This window comes from Zalophus californianus, chromosome 12 (genome assembly GCF_009762305.2).
Source record: "Zalophus californianus isolate mZalCal1 chromosome 12, mZalCal1.pri.v2, whole genome shotgun sequence".
Classification (NCBI taxonomy): domain Eukaryota; kingdom Metazoa; phylum Chordata; class Mammalia; order Carnivora; family Otariidae; genus Zalophus; species Zalophus californianus.
This window is the reverse complement of record NC_045606.1, coordinates 36,316,404-36,336,508: the sequence shown is the minus strand read 5'-3', so window position 1 is coordinate 36,336,508 and position 20,105 is coordinate 36,316,404. Positions and strand designations below refer to the sequence as shown.

At 36.1% G+C, this 20,105-nt stretch overlaps 1 protein-coding gene across 1 annotated transcript in view; it reads right to left on the bottom strand.

Annotated features, from left to right (window-relative positions):
* GNGT1 (G protein subunit gamma transducin 1) overlaps positions 1-20,105 on the bottom strand; it is a 301,365-nt gene that overhangs the window by 243,090 nt on the left and 38,170 nt on the right. The gene's annotated exons all lie outside the window — the stretch shown is intronic.

The window sequence follows — 20,105 nt, the reverse complement described above, 5'->3', positions numbered from 1 at the left end:
ACCTTAAAAAGGCAGTGGGGACATTCCTCTAACAGAGTGTATGGTTCGAGCTTTGCTTTTTTTTTAGATAGAAAGTGTCATGGTTCTTAAACTCAAAAAATCAAAAGATCATTTCTGTATTGTTTTTCTCTGTCCTGAGATGACATCAAAGTAGGCTCTGGGCAAGGTCCTGATGTGACTCAAGCATACTCTTGCCCTGAGCCTGCTTTGTGGAACTACTGAGCTCTGGACCAATTTATCAGATTTGTTCTTCAGCTTCACACACATCTCTCCCTCTGTAGCCTCCTGCTCTATCCTGGAAACCTCAGGAAGGTGTGGTACTCAGCTATCTGCCAGGACCAGTATCTCTTCATTTAGGTTAATGTTCTTCATATAATTATGCAACAGAGTCATGGTGAGAGGGTAAGTGATGGTAAATGTGCATTGGTTGGCTGATTTTTCTTAGACTCATTTGATCAGTTAGGGATCCAAGAGAAAAAAATGGTATAATGGAATTATATTAGGATAACTTGATGAGAGTCTAATAAGGGAAACCAGAAGGGATAGTGCAGGACCCTGAGACTGAGAAGGGGGAGGAGAATTTACCACCCTAAGCCTGAAGGCAGATGAAGAGAGGGAGCATTTGTTCAAATTGGAAGGACAGAGCTAAGAAATGAGAGTCACCTGTCAGAAGCTGAAACTTTAGATGGAGGGATCCATCAAATCCCATAGGAAAGATCCAGGGAAATAAATATCCTGACTTCACTTTCTTCCACGCCTCTTCTCCTTCCTTCTGGCCTCTTGCTGGTGCTACCTACTGGCAAAATCCAGTGTTCAATCTGAATCTAGAAGACAAGGGCAGAGCATGTCAGAGAATGGCAAAGAATGAATATGGAGAGGCAAGGAAAGATACCCAACACACTCATCCACTAAGCAGGGGGAACGGAAGTGACATTACTCGTGAAGGGTCAGTGAAGACCAATAAAACAAGGCTGAAAGTATAATGCCCAAAGTGCTTCAGGGCATGGGCAGTAAAATCAAAACTGCCAGAGAATGTGGAACCCCACATGACCTGCTTAGGCTTTCTCCATAGGAAAGGCTCCAGAAAACTGAGGTCTCCATCCCTTTTGCCTTTGCCAAATGACCCCTTCAAATAGTACTGAGGACTTTGGTATTATCTGAACCATATCAATCAGCAAACACTAGTGACAGGTGTTGGATGGTACTTGGCTGTAAGAGGAATTTCCAGAGGGAGTTGATTTCTTCACATTGATGACAGAAAAAGAAAATCAGGTGCACAATGTGTGACTTTGTGACTATGGACAGTGATATATATTCTAACTTCTCTGTTTCTGACTTTTTTTTTTACCTATTATGCCATCACTTATGAGTAATAATCAGTTTCACTTTATTCTTACATGTTGTTGAATTTGCTAATTTTGAGGATTCTGGTTATTTTCAAGACATTTTTCCTTTCCTTTATTCTCTCTCTCCTGTACCTCTGGTGTTAAAAAGAAATGTTTTCTAAACTTCTATCTTCAGAGAAAATAGTGGAGGATGGGGCTGCCAGACCTTGGAAATTCTCAGAGCTTTCCTTTTCCATCTCATAACACCTCTCTTGCCTAACCTCTCAGAGTTCTCAGAAAATAAAATGACATAACAGATGAGGAACAATTTTTTTAACATGTTTTACTCATGCCTCTTTTTATAGGTTTCTGTATTTTCCCATTACTTCTTTCAGGGAATTGGCTGATTCCTATTTTATTTTTATTTGTATGTGAAGAACTTTTTTTATCTTACCTATTTTCATTGTAAAGAAACGGAAAGACTTACAAACATGAGCATATGTACAAACACACATTCACAGACCAAAAATATGCAGCCATTTCTATTCTTTCTGAATGTTCACATTTGAAAGTTATTGGAAACAAAGCCAATGAACTCACATCTAGAAGCGATGGTGAGAAATATGGTCACTCCCACCCTCAGGAGGAAAAAATACAACCTGACAATAAGTTCTCCTTAGTAATGTAATGTTTTCTTTGCATTATTTTATTAAGTGGCATAACCATTTTAGGGGATTTGAAGGTTAATTTTCCACAATGCCCATTTTAAAATATAACTTATTTTCAAATGTATAAGGTCACTGTATATTTTTGCTGTATAGTAATAGAAGAGAGTAATATACATTGAGTTCACATTGATATTGTAGACTACAGTATCATTATGTAGTTTATCTATACAAACTTTCATTAAAGATTGATATTTATATTTTTATGCCTAATATAAACACCTGAATCTTGACTGTAGTGGCAAAGTCCATCTTCCAAGGTCAGAAATTTCTTACATAATAATATTTAGAGAGGTTCTTTAACTGGAACTCATAGTCCGCATCATCACTGAACACATACTCTGAAGAAAGAACTATATTTAGTGTTCTCTACATTCAACACAGGCATAGTTTTTATATAAAGTGATGTTTTGATCTCAAATCTCACCAGGGATTGGTAAAACCCCTTGAGCAGTATACCTAAGAGCATAGTCACTTTTCTGAGCAAATAAGGATTCCTTTTCATGTAGGCAGTATTGTCTCTACTGAGTCTGTGCTGGATATTATATCAGGTATCATTACCATCTAGAATAAATTTTTTATCTTTGCTTACACACTTCTTCAAAGCTCTTTTTTAGTATTGAAACTTTGTAACCTTGTCATTAAAAAGGTATTACTTTCTTCCATTACATCCAAAATGTGTGCTTCTTATGACCCATTACACTGAAAATGACTACCCTCTTTGTGATCCAGACACTGTCATTCTCTTCTCCACTCTGAATATTTTGTGTGCTAACCTATTTGAAAATTCCACATTCTACTTGAAATTTCAAATATTCTGTTGTAACATCTAATTAAAAATTGGTCTCGGGTGCCTGGGTGGCTCAGTCATTAAGCATCTGCCTTCAGCTCAGGTCATGATCCCAGGGTCCTGGGATCGAGCCCCACATCGGGCTCCCTGCTCAGCGGGAAGCCTGCTTCTCCCTCTCCCACTCCCCCTGCTTGTGTTCCCTCTCTCGCTGTGTTTCTCTCTGTCAAATAAATAAATAAAATATTTTTTAAAAATAAAATAAAAATTGGTCTCCATCTCACCTTCATCTTTACCCAATTGGTCAAAATTGTGAATACTGAAGTATATCTTACATTTGACACACAAACTCTTCTGTAGTATCTCAGGGAGGTATTAGCATTTAAATTTTATATATTTAATAGTATATACACTGAATTGATAAATATGTGGAATAAATGCCTCTTCTGCATTCAAGGCACAGATTTCCAATTGATCATGATTTTTTTTTCTGTTAGACCCAAATATCAACTGAGATGAGACCCACCTACAATCCAGATGTAATGGAAACACTGTCTGCCTTGAGAATATTATGTTTGTGAAAAGGTGGAACAAAAAGATATTCCATGTTACCATACATAGTGTCATGAGGAAAACAATTAATTTGAAATAAAAATATGGGGAAGGATAATAGGAGGAAAAAGATTCACTTCTATTACCCCAATGGATCTGCTACAGAAGACCACTTACTTCAGGCTAAAAGTGCTATGTTAATTCATTATAATGAACCACCAATCTGGTCTAAAATTGCTTTAATGTGACTAAGGAAATATTATGGTTCATCACTCATTATGCCCAGCACTTAACATAGTACCTCACAGTGTATTTGTCAGTCATTATTCATCACTTCTGAGGTAATCTGTCTTCCTGCTTCCCTGATGATCAGCTGTTGTCAACTTACAAACCTCTCCTCTAGTCCACTTCTGATTAAACTATGACTTCTCCCAGAATTTAGAAACTCAAAGATCCAGAAGTCCGAAGTTGGACCAGAGATCTGTTGTGTCATAATTTGCCTTTCAGAAACTTTTAAAGATTAAAAGGGAAGCATATTTTTCATTTAAAAATTGACTGCTTCATTAAATTAATAACCTATGATGTTTTTGCCACCATTTATGCCACATAAATGAAATAGCTTATGACAAAGTGATGATATTACCAAAAATATCTAGAAGAGAAAGATAAAATACAAAAATTATCTATGCAAAGCTGTCAGTGACCTGCCAGAAGAGGAAAAATCTAGATTCAGGATAGAAAGGAATTTCAAAAACATTAACTGATATCCTGAGATCTACTCTTCTACTTGATCTTACAAGTAAGATGCCAAATGATCAGTTAATTGCATCCCAGAAAAATAATTTTGATAATATTGATAGGATTATAAAAGAATCTAGCAACCTTCATTGTAAAATTCAATTTGCCCGGTATTCAAACAAATGAAAATTATAAACATACAAGTAGCTCAACTACACAAATAGTTGAAAAGTAAAACAATGGAAAAATATTAACATTAATCAAAAGAAAACAGGGGTGGCTATATTAATATCAGGAAAAGTGAAGTACAGATCAAGGAATATTATAGGAATAGAAGAGGAAGTCATTTCATAATGATAAAGGATTTGATTCAATAAAATATAAGAATTGTAAACATTTATGCACCTCATAGAATTGCATCAAAATAAAGCAAAAACTAATAGAACTACAAGGAGAAACAGACAAATCCACAATTATAGTTATCAATAACCCTTTCCTAATAATTAGTAGAACGAGGTGACTAAAATCAGTACAAATGTAAAAGCCTTGAAAAACTCAACTTGACTTGATAGAACACCCCACCCAACAACAGCTTAAAACACATTATTCTCAAGAGCACATGAAATATATTCCAAATAGGCCATATTCTGGGCCATAAAACATGTTCCAAAAATTTTTAAGGATTTATCTATGTTCTATAACTACAATGACATTAAACTGGAAATTAGTACTAGAAAGAACACTGAAAAATCCCTAAATACTTGTAAATGAAAAAAATGTCTCATGGGTCAATGAGAAATCAAAATTTAAAAGTATTTCTGAACTGAATGAAAACAAGACATATCACAATTTATGGGATGTCACTAAAACAGTACTTAGGGAATATATAGAAAAGTGTCAAAACAATGACCACAACTTGTACTACAGGAAACTAGAAAAAAGATGAGCAAATAAAATACAAAGTTAGCAAAAGAAAGGAAAAAAAAGAAAAATGGAAATCAATAAAATAGAAAATATAAATTATGTAAGTAATAAATGGAAGCAAAATCTGGTTCTTTAAGAATATAAATGAAGTTTATAAACGTCTGTAAAGTCTAATTAGGAAAAATATAGAGAAGACGCAAGAAATAGGTGATATTTACAGATTCTGTAGATTTTTTTAAAAAAAGGAAATACTAAAAACTTTATGTCAATAATCACCAGATTAGATGAAATGGACAAGTGCCTTGAAAATACAAACTACCAAAGCTCACTTACAAATAAACAACCAACCTAAATAGCCCTATACCTATAAAAGAAATTGAATTTGTAATTTAAAATCTTCCTATAAACGAAAATCCAGGCCCAGTTGACTTTGGTGGTGAATTCTAACAAATATTTAAGAAATAAATAATATCCATTCTACACAAACTCTGATAAATTCAAGGAGGAGGAATATTTCCCTACTCATTTTAAGAGGCCAGAGTTACCCTGATAAATCAAGAGCAGAGAGATTACACAAGTAAGAAAACTATAAACTAATAACCTGGATGAATACAGATGCAAAATCTAAACAAAAAATTAACTGAGTCACATAACATATGAAAATAACAATACATCAGACCAAGTGTCATTTACCTGTGGAATGCAGAGTTGGTTTAACGTTCAAAAATCAGTTAATGTAATTCATCATATAAACTAAAAGAGAAAAACCATAGATCATTCCAATGGAAAATATCTACCTTATTGTCATAATAAAAACCTCCAGCAGCTACGAATAGAAGGCAACTTATTCAATCTGGTAAGAGGTACCTAAGAAAACCTTGCAGCTAACATCACACTTGATGCTTATTATACCAACATCAGGAATAAGACAAGGATGCCTAGCTCTTGCCACTTTATTCAACACTGTGCTGGGGATTATAGCCAGTGTAACAACCAGGAAATAAAAATAAAGGGAACCCAGACTGGAAAATAAAAAGTAAAATGGTATTTATTCACAGATGACACGATCATCTATGTTGAAAATCTGGCAAGGATGAGGAGAAAGTAAAAACTTCATTTACTGCTAGTTGGAATGTAAAAGTAAAACAGTTTGAAAGTTTCTCTAAATGTTAAAAATAAACTTACCTATTATTCAGCATTTCCATTCCTAGGTATCTACCCAGGAAAAACGTAAGGATATGTCCAAAGAAAGACTCGTACACAAATATCCATAGCAGCATTATACATAATAGCCCCAAACAAGATGCAATCCATTGTTCATTACCCGGTGAATGGAAAAACAAAATGTATATCCCTACAGTGGAATACTATTCATCAGTAAAAACAAATTATTGATATATATAACATAGATAAACCTCAAAAATATTACACCAAATGAAAGAAGCTGTACCTAAATACTACACATTGTATGGCTCCATTTATATGAAGTATCTAGAAAAGGCAAATCTACAGAAAGATTAATAGTTGCCTGGGGCAAGGATAGGAGCCCTGATTAATTACAAATAGCCATGAGGAAACTTCTTGGAGGGATAGAAATATTCTAAAATTGCATTATGATGATGGGTGTATAACTCTGTAAGTTTACTAAAAATTACTGAATTGTATCATTACAATGAATGAATTTTATGGCATGTAATCACACTTTAATAAAACTGTTTTTTTTTTTTAAGCCAAAAACCCACAAAGGTTGGGAGTAGGAGGTTTGGATGAAATAGGCCTGGCAGAATATTTATAATTACTAGGTGATGGGCAATGCAGGTCCATTGTGCTATTCCTTTTACTTTTCTGTAATTTCTGAAAGTTTTCAGACTAAAAAGTAGAAAAAAAAGTAAATGATTAATATTCTTGTCTCTTGTGCAACTTATTTTATACAATCTGACTGATGTGTTATTAGCATATGTTGTTCCTCCCCCTAAGTGCTCACATTCATTTTTAACCAATAACTATGTTGACTTAAACTTCCTAATATTTCCTATTTCAGTCATTTATCATTCTTAATAAGTCTAGAGAGCCACTTTCAACTTAATTTCTCTCTTCATTTATAAATGAGCCAAATGCCTGATTTTCATGCATTTCCACATTTCAACAATCTTATTCAGTATACTACGGATTGCTGAGGACTTGGGCGTTGGACACTCTGTGTCAATGCCAAGGGAATGGAAACAAAGAAGCTGTTTTTCATATTGCTTCCAAGTTTTCTTCTTACTCTCATTAATTAAGAATTATCTATGAAGTTATAACATACGTTAAAGTAGTTTATAAGTTTTTTCCATAAGGAATTATGAACAATTGATGCTATGCTGGGAGTGCCTATGAAGAAGTGGCTGGTTTCTCTCTCAGTTCTGCCAACACATAGTGTGATCTTGAACAAGTAGTAATCTAACTTCTCTTTATCTGAGTTGTCTCCAATATTAGGACCACAATTCTTTGACCACATTCCTCTTGCCTTGAAGATTGAATCCTAATCAATTTTTCTGGAGCTATGACATTCATATCCAGGTTAAGTGTCACCTCGTTTCTGAAGTCTTCCATGTTTTTTTCTGCAATTAGAATTACTCATTCTTTCTGAGTTTTAATAAGACTTTGATTAATATTCATTCTCAAATTTATCACACTGTGATTTGTATTATGGGAAGATGATTTCATGCCTGTCTCTTCAGTGAGGGTATTAATTCTTTGAAATCTGTGACTCTGGATAAACCACATTCTGTTAATCTTTGACTCCTAGAAGTTAAGTTTAGTGATCTCTCAAAATGTTCATTGAATTGAATTGTTATTCAATTCAACAAATTATTATTATTATTATATTATTATCTCCTCTCAAAATGTTTGTTGAATTGAATTGGAGTTCATCTTGTCCAATGTTTACATCTGACAGATAAAGAAACTCAAGCCTAGAGTAAGCAGCAGTATTTCTTCACCTTTTCCACATCTGGCACAAATAGAAAATATTAACATATGCTAAGGTAATTGAATGAGACTGCTCCAAGGAAGAAGTTACTTCCCTAAAAGCTACAGTGGCCCCAAGCAGCTCTGGACACTTAAAAGCTAAGCAGATCATTATCTCAACCTGGTTATAACCATTTACAGCATACCTGTGTGACAAGGTGTAGCAGGAGGAATGGAGGTTCTGGTTATCTGTCTCAAGGTCATCTAGCTTCCTAGCTTCAAATACTTTTCATGTTCAATTGCAGTTAAATGTGCGATTAAATTCAGAGAGCATTAAATGTATTACTGACTAGAACACTTCCTTTTTCATTCAGATGGTGGCCAATTCCTCCTGGCTTATTTCTACATAACACTCTGTGAACAAAATCATCTTAAGCTATGCTCTCCAAAATGCAAGTGGGATGTTTTTGAGTAAATACTGGATTTTATCTTCTGTATCCCCAGATGCAATGCTTCTATTCATCCTAGTTTCAGCTCATGGACCCTTTCCTTCATTAAAAAAGGTAATAATAAATAAAAATGATCTTTATGGGTGTCTTATATAGAGATGAATAGAGTCCAGGCTGGATTCATTTTTATACATTCATTATTACAATATATTTTTTCTTACTTTAAAAGAAATTATAAATAAAATATTTTCTTGGGCCCTAGGCACTGTGCCTAATGGAAAACCTGGCTCTGCCCAATCCATTAATGATTGCAGGCTTTGAAGTTCACCCACATGGGAACCCTTTAGTTAACCATCCCATGGGCTAAATTTCTGGATGTCTCCAGCAGCAGAACAATTGGTCTTAGCAATGATTAGACAGAAAGGTAGCAGAGTTGAATGTATAAGCAAGTACTGAAAATAATACATTCTAATAATCCCTACTTTAGGGCTATTAATGTGTCCTTGGGCCAGTCCATTGAACTTAGCTTAATTACCTTTGTTCACTTAAAAATAACTCATGGGAGGCTAAATTGGAACACTTTGAATCGTTATATAAGATTTCATATGGTGAATAAAGTTGCCTACCTGATTGCTGTTGGGTAACTGACGTCTGTCACAGAAACTAAATATGAAATCTGAATTTACAGGCTGCATAGAATCTGATCTCTCATGCTTCCTAGTTCCTAATTATTTTCAACTGGAAAAGGCTCTCGTGTATTCCAGAGAGCGAGTGGCCCTGAATTAGTGTAAGGCATGACAGATCAAGAGGAACAGAGTAAGTGGATTAGTTCCTTGTTCTTAGCTGCATCATGAAGACAGAAAGCCAATTCCTTGCTTTTTCCTTTCCCATGGATTTTACTCAGAACTCTTTATCATCAGCGTGCCCAGGTAAAAACTGATGTTATGTGAGGATTTTCTTACTTTCACTCAAATTCCCTTCTGAAATGTATTTCCAGGTGGGCTCAGATCTGATCAAATACTAAAAGTCTAGCCCCCCACCCCCAGCTCTCTTTCTTGCATTCTTTGATATGCATAATAGGGCCAAAGCTACTGTTGCTAGTCTCACAAACCATTAATCCCCACAAGGAATCTGATGATTGCTAACTTTTATGCCAGAAAGACTGAAGTATTTTACACCAGCATTTATCTCATTTATTTCAATGAATGAGCTGCTTTCCTCAGAGAATTCAACACCTCTTCACTGTTGGGGCCTCGGATTAGGTGGTGACTACCAGTGAGGGCTTTCTCCCTTCAGACTCCACAGGAACTTGGTGTTTACTTCCTTTGTAATGGCTCCCAGAAATTGTTCAGGCAACACTTCTGCATTCGCATATGAAATTGGGACTGCAATCTCTCAGTCTCAGCACCTGGGAATGGGAGTGTGGGGTGGAATTGGTAATAAGAGAAGCAGCTATTGTATTTGTGAATTTAATTTATTCATTCAAAACTTATTTATTGAATGCTTACTAAATACCAATCCTAGATACCAATGCACAAAGAGGAAAGACAGTTGCTGTTCTAAGAGAGTTCACATAATCTGAGGGAAGAGACAATAAGAAATAACCCTTATACTGGAAAGAGATAAATGCTATGAATAAAATAATTAGAAAAAGATCCGTGCATGCTCTACAATACAGAAATGTCAAGTTGGTGACAGTTTATGGTTAATACCAGATAAATTCAGATTATTTCCTTATTTGGGCTTAATATGTTTTTCCTACTTCATGATTTCTATAGGTGGTGGGTACCTGCTCTGATTTCAATCTTCTTGTTTAATATCATCTAAGTTGATGTGTCGTCCTAAATTCTGTTCATTTTAAAGCACATCTTTCCCCAACACCATTTTCTTACATTCCTCCCAGACTTTCCACCAAAGAGGTAAAATGTTCAGTTTAAAAGTTACACAGAAAAAAAAATGTGTATTTTAAAAACACAGAGACAAGGTATTAAGTTTCCCATGACTGCTGTAACAAATTACCACAAACTTGGTGGCTTAAAACAACACAAATTTATTCTCTTACAATTCTGGAGGCCAGAAATCTGAAAGCAATTTCACTGCACTAAAGTAAAGGTGTCAACAGGGTTACGTTCCTTCTGGAGGCTCTAAGGGAGAATTCATTCCCTTGCCTTTTCCAGCTACTGAAGGCTACTTATGTTCCTTGGCTTGTGGCCCGTTCTCGATCTTCAAAATTCATCAGTCCAACCCCTTCTGATGTTACATGGCCTTCTGTCTGACTCTGTTGCTCCTACACCCTCCTAATGAGGACCCTGTGACTACATGGGTCCACCTGGAAAATCCATGACAACCTCAAAATTCTTTTTGTTTTATAATTTTATTTATTTGAGAGAGAGACAGAGAGTGACAGAGAGAGAGTACGAGCAAGATGAGGGACGGAGGGAGAAGCAGACTCCCCAACTGAGCAGGGAGCCCAATGTGGGGCTCGATCCCCGAACTCTGGGATCATGACCTGAGCTGAAGGCAGACGCTTAACCGACTGAGCCACCCAGGCACCCCTTTGATAATCTCAAAATTCTTAATTGCATCTGCAAAATTCCCTTTGTTATATAAGGCAATATTCACAGGTTCCAGGGATGAAGCTGTGGACATATTTGGGGGACCATTATTCAAGCCTAGTGTAGATACTGTAAGCCCAAGGAATTCATAAAATGCATTCAGAGCTTGTTTTTGGGTGGCACATTCTATACTACCACCATACACTTCCCCAGTCCTCAGTCCATTCCTAGACCTTGGTTATATATCAAATATATGTAATCTAACTAAAAGTGGTAATTCTTAGTAATATTTCACAATTAATAATAAACTTTCACAATTTTTCCTTATTTTTATTTAAAATGTACATGAAAGTTTCAAAAAATGCAATTGGGGTGATTCTAGTTCATTGATGTTTAATTCACCTAAAATTTCACTTGGGAAAACACTCATACTTTCACAAAACTGTAGATGTTTCTCCCTTAATTCATGGTCTTAAAAAGTAAAGATGGTCGCTATTAAGTCAGAATGGAGAACCATTAAGAAACATACATAGTTTCCAGTGTTTCATTTCTAGTGAGATTGACTTTGGCTCTAATTTTACATTTAGTTAGTCCTCAGGAAAATTTTTTTCTAAATTAAAATCATCTCAGAGTCAAAAAAGAGTGTGTGTGTGTGTTTGTGTTCTCAGATGGAGACAAAATGTCTCTTGGTTTTTCACTGAGCATTTGTTCACGAGGCATTTGTTAAAACCAGCAGTGCTAAAGCTATTTATACCCCCTCCCTCCAGCATCTACATAGTCTTTCAATGGAGAGATCCAGTTATACAAAATGGCTCAGGTCTTAAGCATTCACCTTATTCTCATTTCAATATCATTCCTTGTCTATTGATCAGAACCATCAATAAAGGAGCTATGCACTGTTGGAAACGAAAATGTTTATTCCACACCACCCATGATAGAGAAATCTTAGTGACTTTTATGAGCAGTACAGTTGTCAAAGATAAGGATAATAAAATGCAGACAAAGGTATCCAATATTTAGAGTTAAAAATTACAAGCAACACTGATGACTCCTTTGGAAAAGTCTGTTGCTTATACTGCAATACTTAGCATTTTCAGTTAGGAGATCCAACAATATTCAAAGTTTACTTATAATAAACTTGATAGTTTTAGAGATTTTTTTGAACTTTAATCAAAATTGACTGTTGCTATGAATATCTTAATTTTTGTCATTTTATTTCTTGTATTTCAGTTCCAGCCTTTAGGGAGGCAATACTGGGAACTAGAGCAAAAACAGGAGCTTGGATGCCAGCCTCAGTTTACCTGACACTATTAGACAAGTTATTCAGAACCAACATGCAAAGCAGTCTTGCTTCCCAATATCATAATGTCTGGTGAGATACTATTCCTAGTAGGTTTTAAACACCTGGAGGCAAAAGCCCTACCTAAACATAAAATGCCTGCATTTATATTTAGACTAAATTATATTTTTTTCATTTAGTATTTCTTCTATTTTATTTTCATATATATATCAGTGAGTGATTTGTATGGGGCCTCATGGTATTTTATTTTATTTATTTATTTTTTTAAAGATTTTATGTATTTATTTGGCAGAGAGAGAGAGAGACAGCGAGAGCAGGAACACAAGCAGGGGGAGTGGGAGAGGGAGAAGCAGGCTTCCCACGGAGCAGGGAGCCCGATGTGGGGCTCGATCCCAGGACCCTGGGACCATGACCTGAGCCGAAAGGCAGACGCTTAACAACTGAGCCAACCAGGTGCCCTAGCCTCATGGTATTTTAAAAATAAATATGCAAGAGAATACTGTATGGTTCACGTTTTGCTTTGTATTTGACTCATCAAGTCCTCATCTGAGTTGATACGAAGCTTTACCCTTTTTTAGGTCATCAGTTTTAGATGAGAAACAATAAAATCGTCTTAGCCTCAGATGTGAAGCCACAATTACTATTTTCTTCCTTATTACAATTTCATTATGGCTATCTATACCCTAAAAATCTGTCATCATAACATCAAAATGTCATGAGACTATGAAGTCTCTTTATTATTAGCTATTATCAACTCTATTGTCACCCCCAACTCTTACAAATTGTTTTGGTCAGTTGATTCCTTCACCCTTAATTTCATGTTCAGTTGGAGAAAAGATCATTGTATATATTTTTCTTTCACTATTCTTCCTACTTTCTTGCTTAATCCTAATTTTAACATAGATTATGTAATTGATTAGCTTTAAGATGTTTAAACACACAACTAAGACTTCCTTCTCCCTCTTATCTCTTAATTTCTGCCTTAAACAAACATGTTTACATTGTTAATATAAATACTGATATGTGCTAAGATATAAGTGCAGTGAATGTAATAATGGAAAAAACTTATGATGAGAGAAGAGAGATAATGCAGCAAGTTACTTTTAAAAAAAAAAGATTTTTTATTTATTTGACAGAGAGAGACACAGCGAGAGAGGGAACACAAGCAGTGGGAGTGGGAGAGGGAGAAGCAAGCCTCCCGCAGAGCAGGGAGCCCGATGCGGGGCTCAATCCCAGGACCCTGGGATTATGACCTGAGCCAAAGGCAGACGCTTAACCGACTGAGCCACCCAGGCGCCCCACAAGTTACTTACTTTCTGAGATCTGGTTTTTCAGATACAATGTGGGATTAATATCTGCCTTATAGAATTGCTATGTAGATGAAATGAAATGTATTTAAATGCCTTATTACAGTAACTGGACAGGATCAAGTCCTCAAAAATAGTAACTCTGATTATTATTTTTAGTAGTAGCATTATCAAAATCATTATTTTGGAGTCCTTCTTAAATAAATGAGTGAAATGAATCCTGAGAGATATTGGAATGTGCCCACCACCTAGCATGTCTTCAGAGCCTAATTATGATTTGGTTACAATAAAATTTATTAAAGTCAAGAATCTTTGCAACTACATGTACCATCCTTCTTTACTCCTGCAAAACTCAGACATTTTTTCCACGATTCCAGATACAATGGACAGGGTTTTGAATATTGCTGGTTTTTAAACAGTTCAATAAAGCCATCACTGTATTAGGATAATCTTTGGGCCTTCTGTTAAGGAAACGGCAAGCAAGCATGTCACCTTGCTTATTTTTCATGAAGTACCTGGAGAAGGGCACTTTCAGTTTTAGCCACTTATTATTCTGCAGTTAATTTCTGAAACATTCACAGGCATATGTTTAAGGAACTGAAAACAAGTGGACTGAAGAAAGCAAGTAGGGTCATATCAGGACTCTTGGCTACGAGTGATAGAAACTCAAGCTCTTATTTAAAAAAAAAAAAAAAGAGAGAGAATTTATTGGCTCTCCTAACTGGAAAATTTAAGAGCTGAATTTTGGAGTTGAGTTGTTATGGAAGAGAGAAAATTCTTACGGTGATTAAAAACGAGTATGAATACCTGCATTAATATTGGAAAATAATTGCAAGCCAGTAAAAATTTCTCTGAACCAAGTAGGGTGGTCAAATTTGGAGATCTTTTTTTAAGATTTTATTAATTTATGAGGGGGGGAGAGAGTGCACACACATCTTCACAAGCAGGGGGAGGGGCAGAGGGAGAGGGAGAAGCAGACTCCCCGCTGACTTAACCTCTCCATGCATCTCAATTTATTTTTTTTAAAGATTTTATTTATTTATTTATTTATTTATTTATTTATTTATTTATTTATTTGAGAGAGAGAGAGAGAATAAGCAGGAAGGGGGAGCAGGCTCCACGCTGAGCAGGGAAGCCAATGTGGGGCTCGATCCCAGGACCCTGGGATCATGACGTGAACCACTGGCAGACGCTTAACCCGTGGAGCCACCCAGGTGCCTCAGATATTTTTTTCAGTAAAGAAACAATGCATTTACTCAACAAATATTGATAATGTCCATTCGATAATGTCCATGACTGGACCGTATCTGGTTGCCTCTCTACACAGACTTTTTGCCTTCTCCACCCTACTATGTGCATCAGGACTGACTCCTATGAACTGGACTTCCTTATTTTCTACTTTCTGATTTGTTCAACCAATGTGAGGTACTGTCTGAAAGTCTGAGGGTAGGAGGAGAGAAGTCAAGGTATTTACTCTCTTCTCTGCTCTGCCTTGGGTTGCCTAAGGCTGTGTTCCTTGACCAAGACTTCAGTTTCTTTCAGATGGGTCTCTCCTACAGCTGGAAATCTCAGAGGTTTCCAATAAACATGGACTCCCTTTGTCCTTTCAAGCTGACAGGTGATGGCAGCTTTCTGCTTTTGCTAGCTTTTCAGTCTTTTGCCATTCTTTATTGGTTTTGTTTAAACCTGGCAAAATATTTGTAAAAAACTGGTTTATTAAACTTTTCTCAATAACCCTTGAAGATTTTGTTATATCTCCCCTGCTAACTTTCAGTCCAATATAGTAATTTATACCAGGCCTGACCCCTGAAAAAGACCTTTTGAATGTAATTCTGTAAGTGGGTTGCTCTCATTGGATGGATACACTAACCTTATTACAGAGATGGGCCTTACTGTTCCAATAAGGATGGGTCTTAATGATCCCAATTCTTCATCTCTCTGCAAGAGAATTGGACAGCTGTACCCTTGCCATGGACTCAAGGTGGGCAGAGTGAACTTCCTCACCTCTTTATGAAAGTATATGATACTTCAAAAGCATGGGCCAATCACTACTGAGGCCACAGTGGTTTTGTGGGTTACAGGTTCATAATCTTAGATCAAAGCTACCAGTATCACATGGGGCGCTTGGGTGGCTCAGTTGTTAAGCATCTGCCTTTGGCTCAGGTCATGTTCCCAGAGTCCTGGGATTGAGCCCCACATCGGGCTCCCCGCTCAGCAGAAAGCCTGCTCCTCCCTCTCCCACTCCCCCTGCTTGTATTCCCTCTCTCACTGTTGTCTCTTTCTGTCAAATAAATAAATAAAATCTTAAAAAAAAAAAAAAGCTACCAGTATCACAGATCCTGCATATCCCTCAAGGTTCAGACTTTAGCCAACAAAACCACTAGTCTTAGATATCAATTCAATAAAGCAAAAATTTTAAAAATTAAATAACTGTCTTTGTTCTATGTGGAGAGTATCTAAGTACACAAAACAAGATGAAATTTTCCAATGGTCAATTATGTAGAAAAAAGTGAGGGACATTTTCCTGATAATGAGAAGAGAGGGATGTGAAGTGGGGAGGAGCCTAAAATCGGGCATAATGTCAACTTTGTTACAATCCTCACATTTATATTTAATATAAATTTTATTGGGCCAATCACTTAATTTCTGTCAATTTAAAGAGAGAATTTAAAGAACCTCTAAGTTTGCTTCTACCTTGTACATTTCAAATCTCTAAGACAGTTCTTAGTTCTTTTTGAAATTTCGGCTCTCTCAGTAAAGAGGTCTTCCAAAGCCTTAGAAACTTGGTGAAGTCAATCAGGACTTGAAACATAAGAGTTTCAAGTAGGAAATGGAATATAAACACAAGCTGAGTATCTCAGTGACCTTTCAAATAGTGGCACCATGCTGGTTGCAAAGTAATATCATATCACAGCACTGTCAGGACCATGAAACAAGACATTTAAGCTAAATACCAACAAATGAAAAAAATAATAAATTAAAAAGGAAGAGCACCACTGAATAATCTCTTGCACTGCATTCAACTCAGAATCCAAATAGAAAGTTTTGGTAGTCACAAACTTGTCACAGGCAATTTCAACTTCATGCACAGGGAAGTATGAGCAGTCTATTGCAGGATTGGGGAAAAACAGAACATTTCCTCTCGCACACAAGTAGCTCCCAACATGGTTGGGGAATTCTCTGGGCTAAAAGAGAAAAGGCTGCAAAAAACATAGGCTAATAGCCTTCATTTGCTACAGAATGTGCCAACCTCCCATAATAGGAAGACGGTTTGATTAGGGCAAGTCGGCTGACAATCTGAGATCCCTTAAGGCCATTCCTGGGTTGGATGTTTTCTTCCCCAAAGTTAAAATGCATGGAGTTGGGCTTCCAAATGGGTTCTAATGGGAAAGGGGGCTTGAAATGCTTACCAGGTGCCAAGATATAAACAAAAATGGAATAGAGAACAAGGAATATAGGCTCAAGGAATGCTAGATTAAAATGGAAAAAGAAAAGGGAACATGAACAAATTCTAGAACTAGAAGGTTATTGTATGTGATAGACACTGCCATCATATGTGTGCAGTACTCTGGGGGTAAAGAGAAGGGATAAAGCAGTAAATATCACATCTCTTCACTATCCAGGTTTTGAAGAAGTTGAGAAATAAACTAATTCTGGAGGGCAAATTATCATTTGTGTTAACCAGTGGCTAAGTTCCTAGGAGGACCACTAGACAGGATAATGAAGTAGGATTGCCAATATTGAATACTTGAATTAGCAGACAGGTACCCAGTTGTGAGCAATGCTAGGCCACTGAGGGCCTCCCTGCATTGTGAAGATTTGCCCAAGTAGCACTCAAACAGTGTAGAGAAGTAGAAGAACTTGTCTTGTTATAAGTAGGTTCAGTCTCAGACAGATGGAGCTGAGCCAAGCCTGTCTAGTTATCCTACCCAAATTTGCCACTCAGATAAATTTTTCCAATCCCTCAGGGCAGAGTAAGTAAAGCAGAGGAGAGAGACCTAGGTTATACTGATGGAGTTCCATCTACAGGAAGGAAACATTAGGAATAGCGGTGGTACCGTTGCCAATGGTATGAAGTGGCTGAGTTTGAAAGAATTGGCTGGGGCCAAGGTGGAAAGAGTTCAGAAAATACAATTATCAGCTAGGGAAGGTAGAAGTCACAGTACTGTGCTCCCAAACCTGAAAGGACACAGTATCCAACATCCATGTAACTGACACATTTTTAAGAGCCTTGAAAACTGAGCCAAGGATGAAAAGTATTAACCCCAGCACTTTCATCACTGTCTTCTCATATCTATTGGGGCACCAACACTTCCCCAACTGTTGGGCACTTTATACTTTTCAAAATACTTCCACATATTGTCATTTTGTTTATAATCATAATCATCCTTTTTGAAGAGGCAAGACTATCATTATTATTTATATTTTACAGAAAGGTACAGAGAGCTAAAATGTCATTTTCTTGGGAGATATTTTAGAAGAACTAAAACAAGAACTTTGGTTTCCTAAAATTCTTATAACTAGAATATGAAACTTTTGATTGATTTGATGGTACAAGTAGAAGCTAACAAAGAAAATGAAGATATGTTCTTAACAAACATATTCTTAATCTCAAAATATGGAAATTCAGATACCTGGAGCTTCAAGTCAGGTCAAAGTTAGCATTAACCATCTTGTGTGAAAATCTCTGCCCCATTCAGTCCATGAGGTAAAATTTTACACAGTATCAAAGAGAGGAAAATCAGTTTTGTTTTGTTTTTTTTTACACAAATCTATTAAAGATAGGTTTACAAATATTTTGTTTCAGTTTTCTTTTTTGCTAAACTCATGGTAATATAGAAAAACCTATATAACCATTCTTTTTAAAGGAAAAAGTACATTTGTGTGTAAGTCAGTCACTTACTCACTATGCTGCATGAACTTAAATAAGTACCAGGCTCTATACTAGGTACTTATTTATACAAAGAAGGAAAAGGCTTGTCTTTAGTTGAGCATATTCAAGTCAGAGAAATGGGAACATTAATCAATGTAATAAATTACTGCAGCTGAAATGATAGGGGGATATATAGCCTGCAATGGAAGCACAAAGAATTAAGTAAAGAGAATTTATTTTAAAGTCTAAACTTTTAGAACTTTTCTTGGAGATTTTATATAATATATGAATTCTTTTCTACCAGAATTTTACTTTACAGATCTTATGGGAGCTGGGTTTACACTATTTAGCTTGTAAATAAGAATTTATCTTTGCCAACCATATATATTTTTGAAAAAAAAGTGTAAATGATCAATACTAATTATAATTGCATGAATGATCACTTCAGCATTTTCCTGGTTATCACACTATCATGAAGTTAGGGATTAAGAGAGAAATGCACTTGGATCACAGAGCTATATTATTAGAATAATATAAGGATGGAATGATATGCTTCTGAAAGACACATGTTCCATTACCCTAGCTGAGAAAGAGTGACAAGTCCCTATAGTATCTCTGCACTGACCTGGCAATAAGCTAATAATTTTATGAATCCACAGAAAGAACCTACTTTTACGATTTTTCTCTGTGCCTTCTGGGGTATTTTCACTGAAATACAGGATGTCCCTAATCACATAGAATCCTACGGAAATGACTGATACCATGACTGAAATATTGAGCCATCTTTCAAAAAACATAAAATTTTTCTGGTAGTATCCACTCTTGCAAGACTCTTTATCTATGAAAACTTCTTTATAAAGGCTTATTCTGGATAGGAAAATGAGTCTCTGTTAGTTTGTTTAATGAAGCATTCAAAATCTCCCATCAATTGAATAATTTATTCCATTCAAGCAGAGAAGATCCCATGGGGTCTTGTTTATCTTGTGATGGGAACATAAGCCATAGATAGTTATGACACAACTGTCCAGTTCTGAAGAACTCAGTTCTAAAAATATTAATCTCTGTCAATAGAGGACCCACCTTAGGGCACAATTATCCACAGTTTTATAAGGGCACTTTCATCATGATTTACTTTCTTTGTCCAAATGGGTTTAAACCCCACCTTTTTCTTTTTGAAATGAATAACCTGTCCAATTGTGTGTTTCTTAGAAACAACTGAGATATAAGCAGCAAGTAATTCATCTATTTGATTTCCTGAGTTTGGTAAAATTCCTGAGACAATCACTGGCCTTAGCACTAACAAATGTACTGCAATATAGGGCATGAGATTGCAGCAAGCTCCACTGAGGTCATGGGTGGCCCCACAAAGCCTGGTAGGGGAATAACTGTGGTACAAAGCATTCCTGGAAATGACAGGCCACTTGTCATATAGTTAGGACTAAACAGCATCAGGCTGTAGGTATAAAACTGGTGGTAGAAAGGATTAGAAGCCTCAGCAAGAGCAGATAGAGAAGTAAGAAGGAATTAAGTCACAGGTTTGATTTGGGGCATTCATTAACAGTCAGTCTGATAAGGTCAAGCTTCACAGTACCCAAATAAAGGGATTTAGTAAGTAGATAAT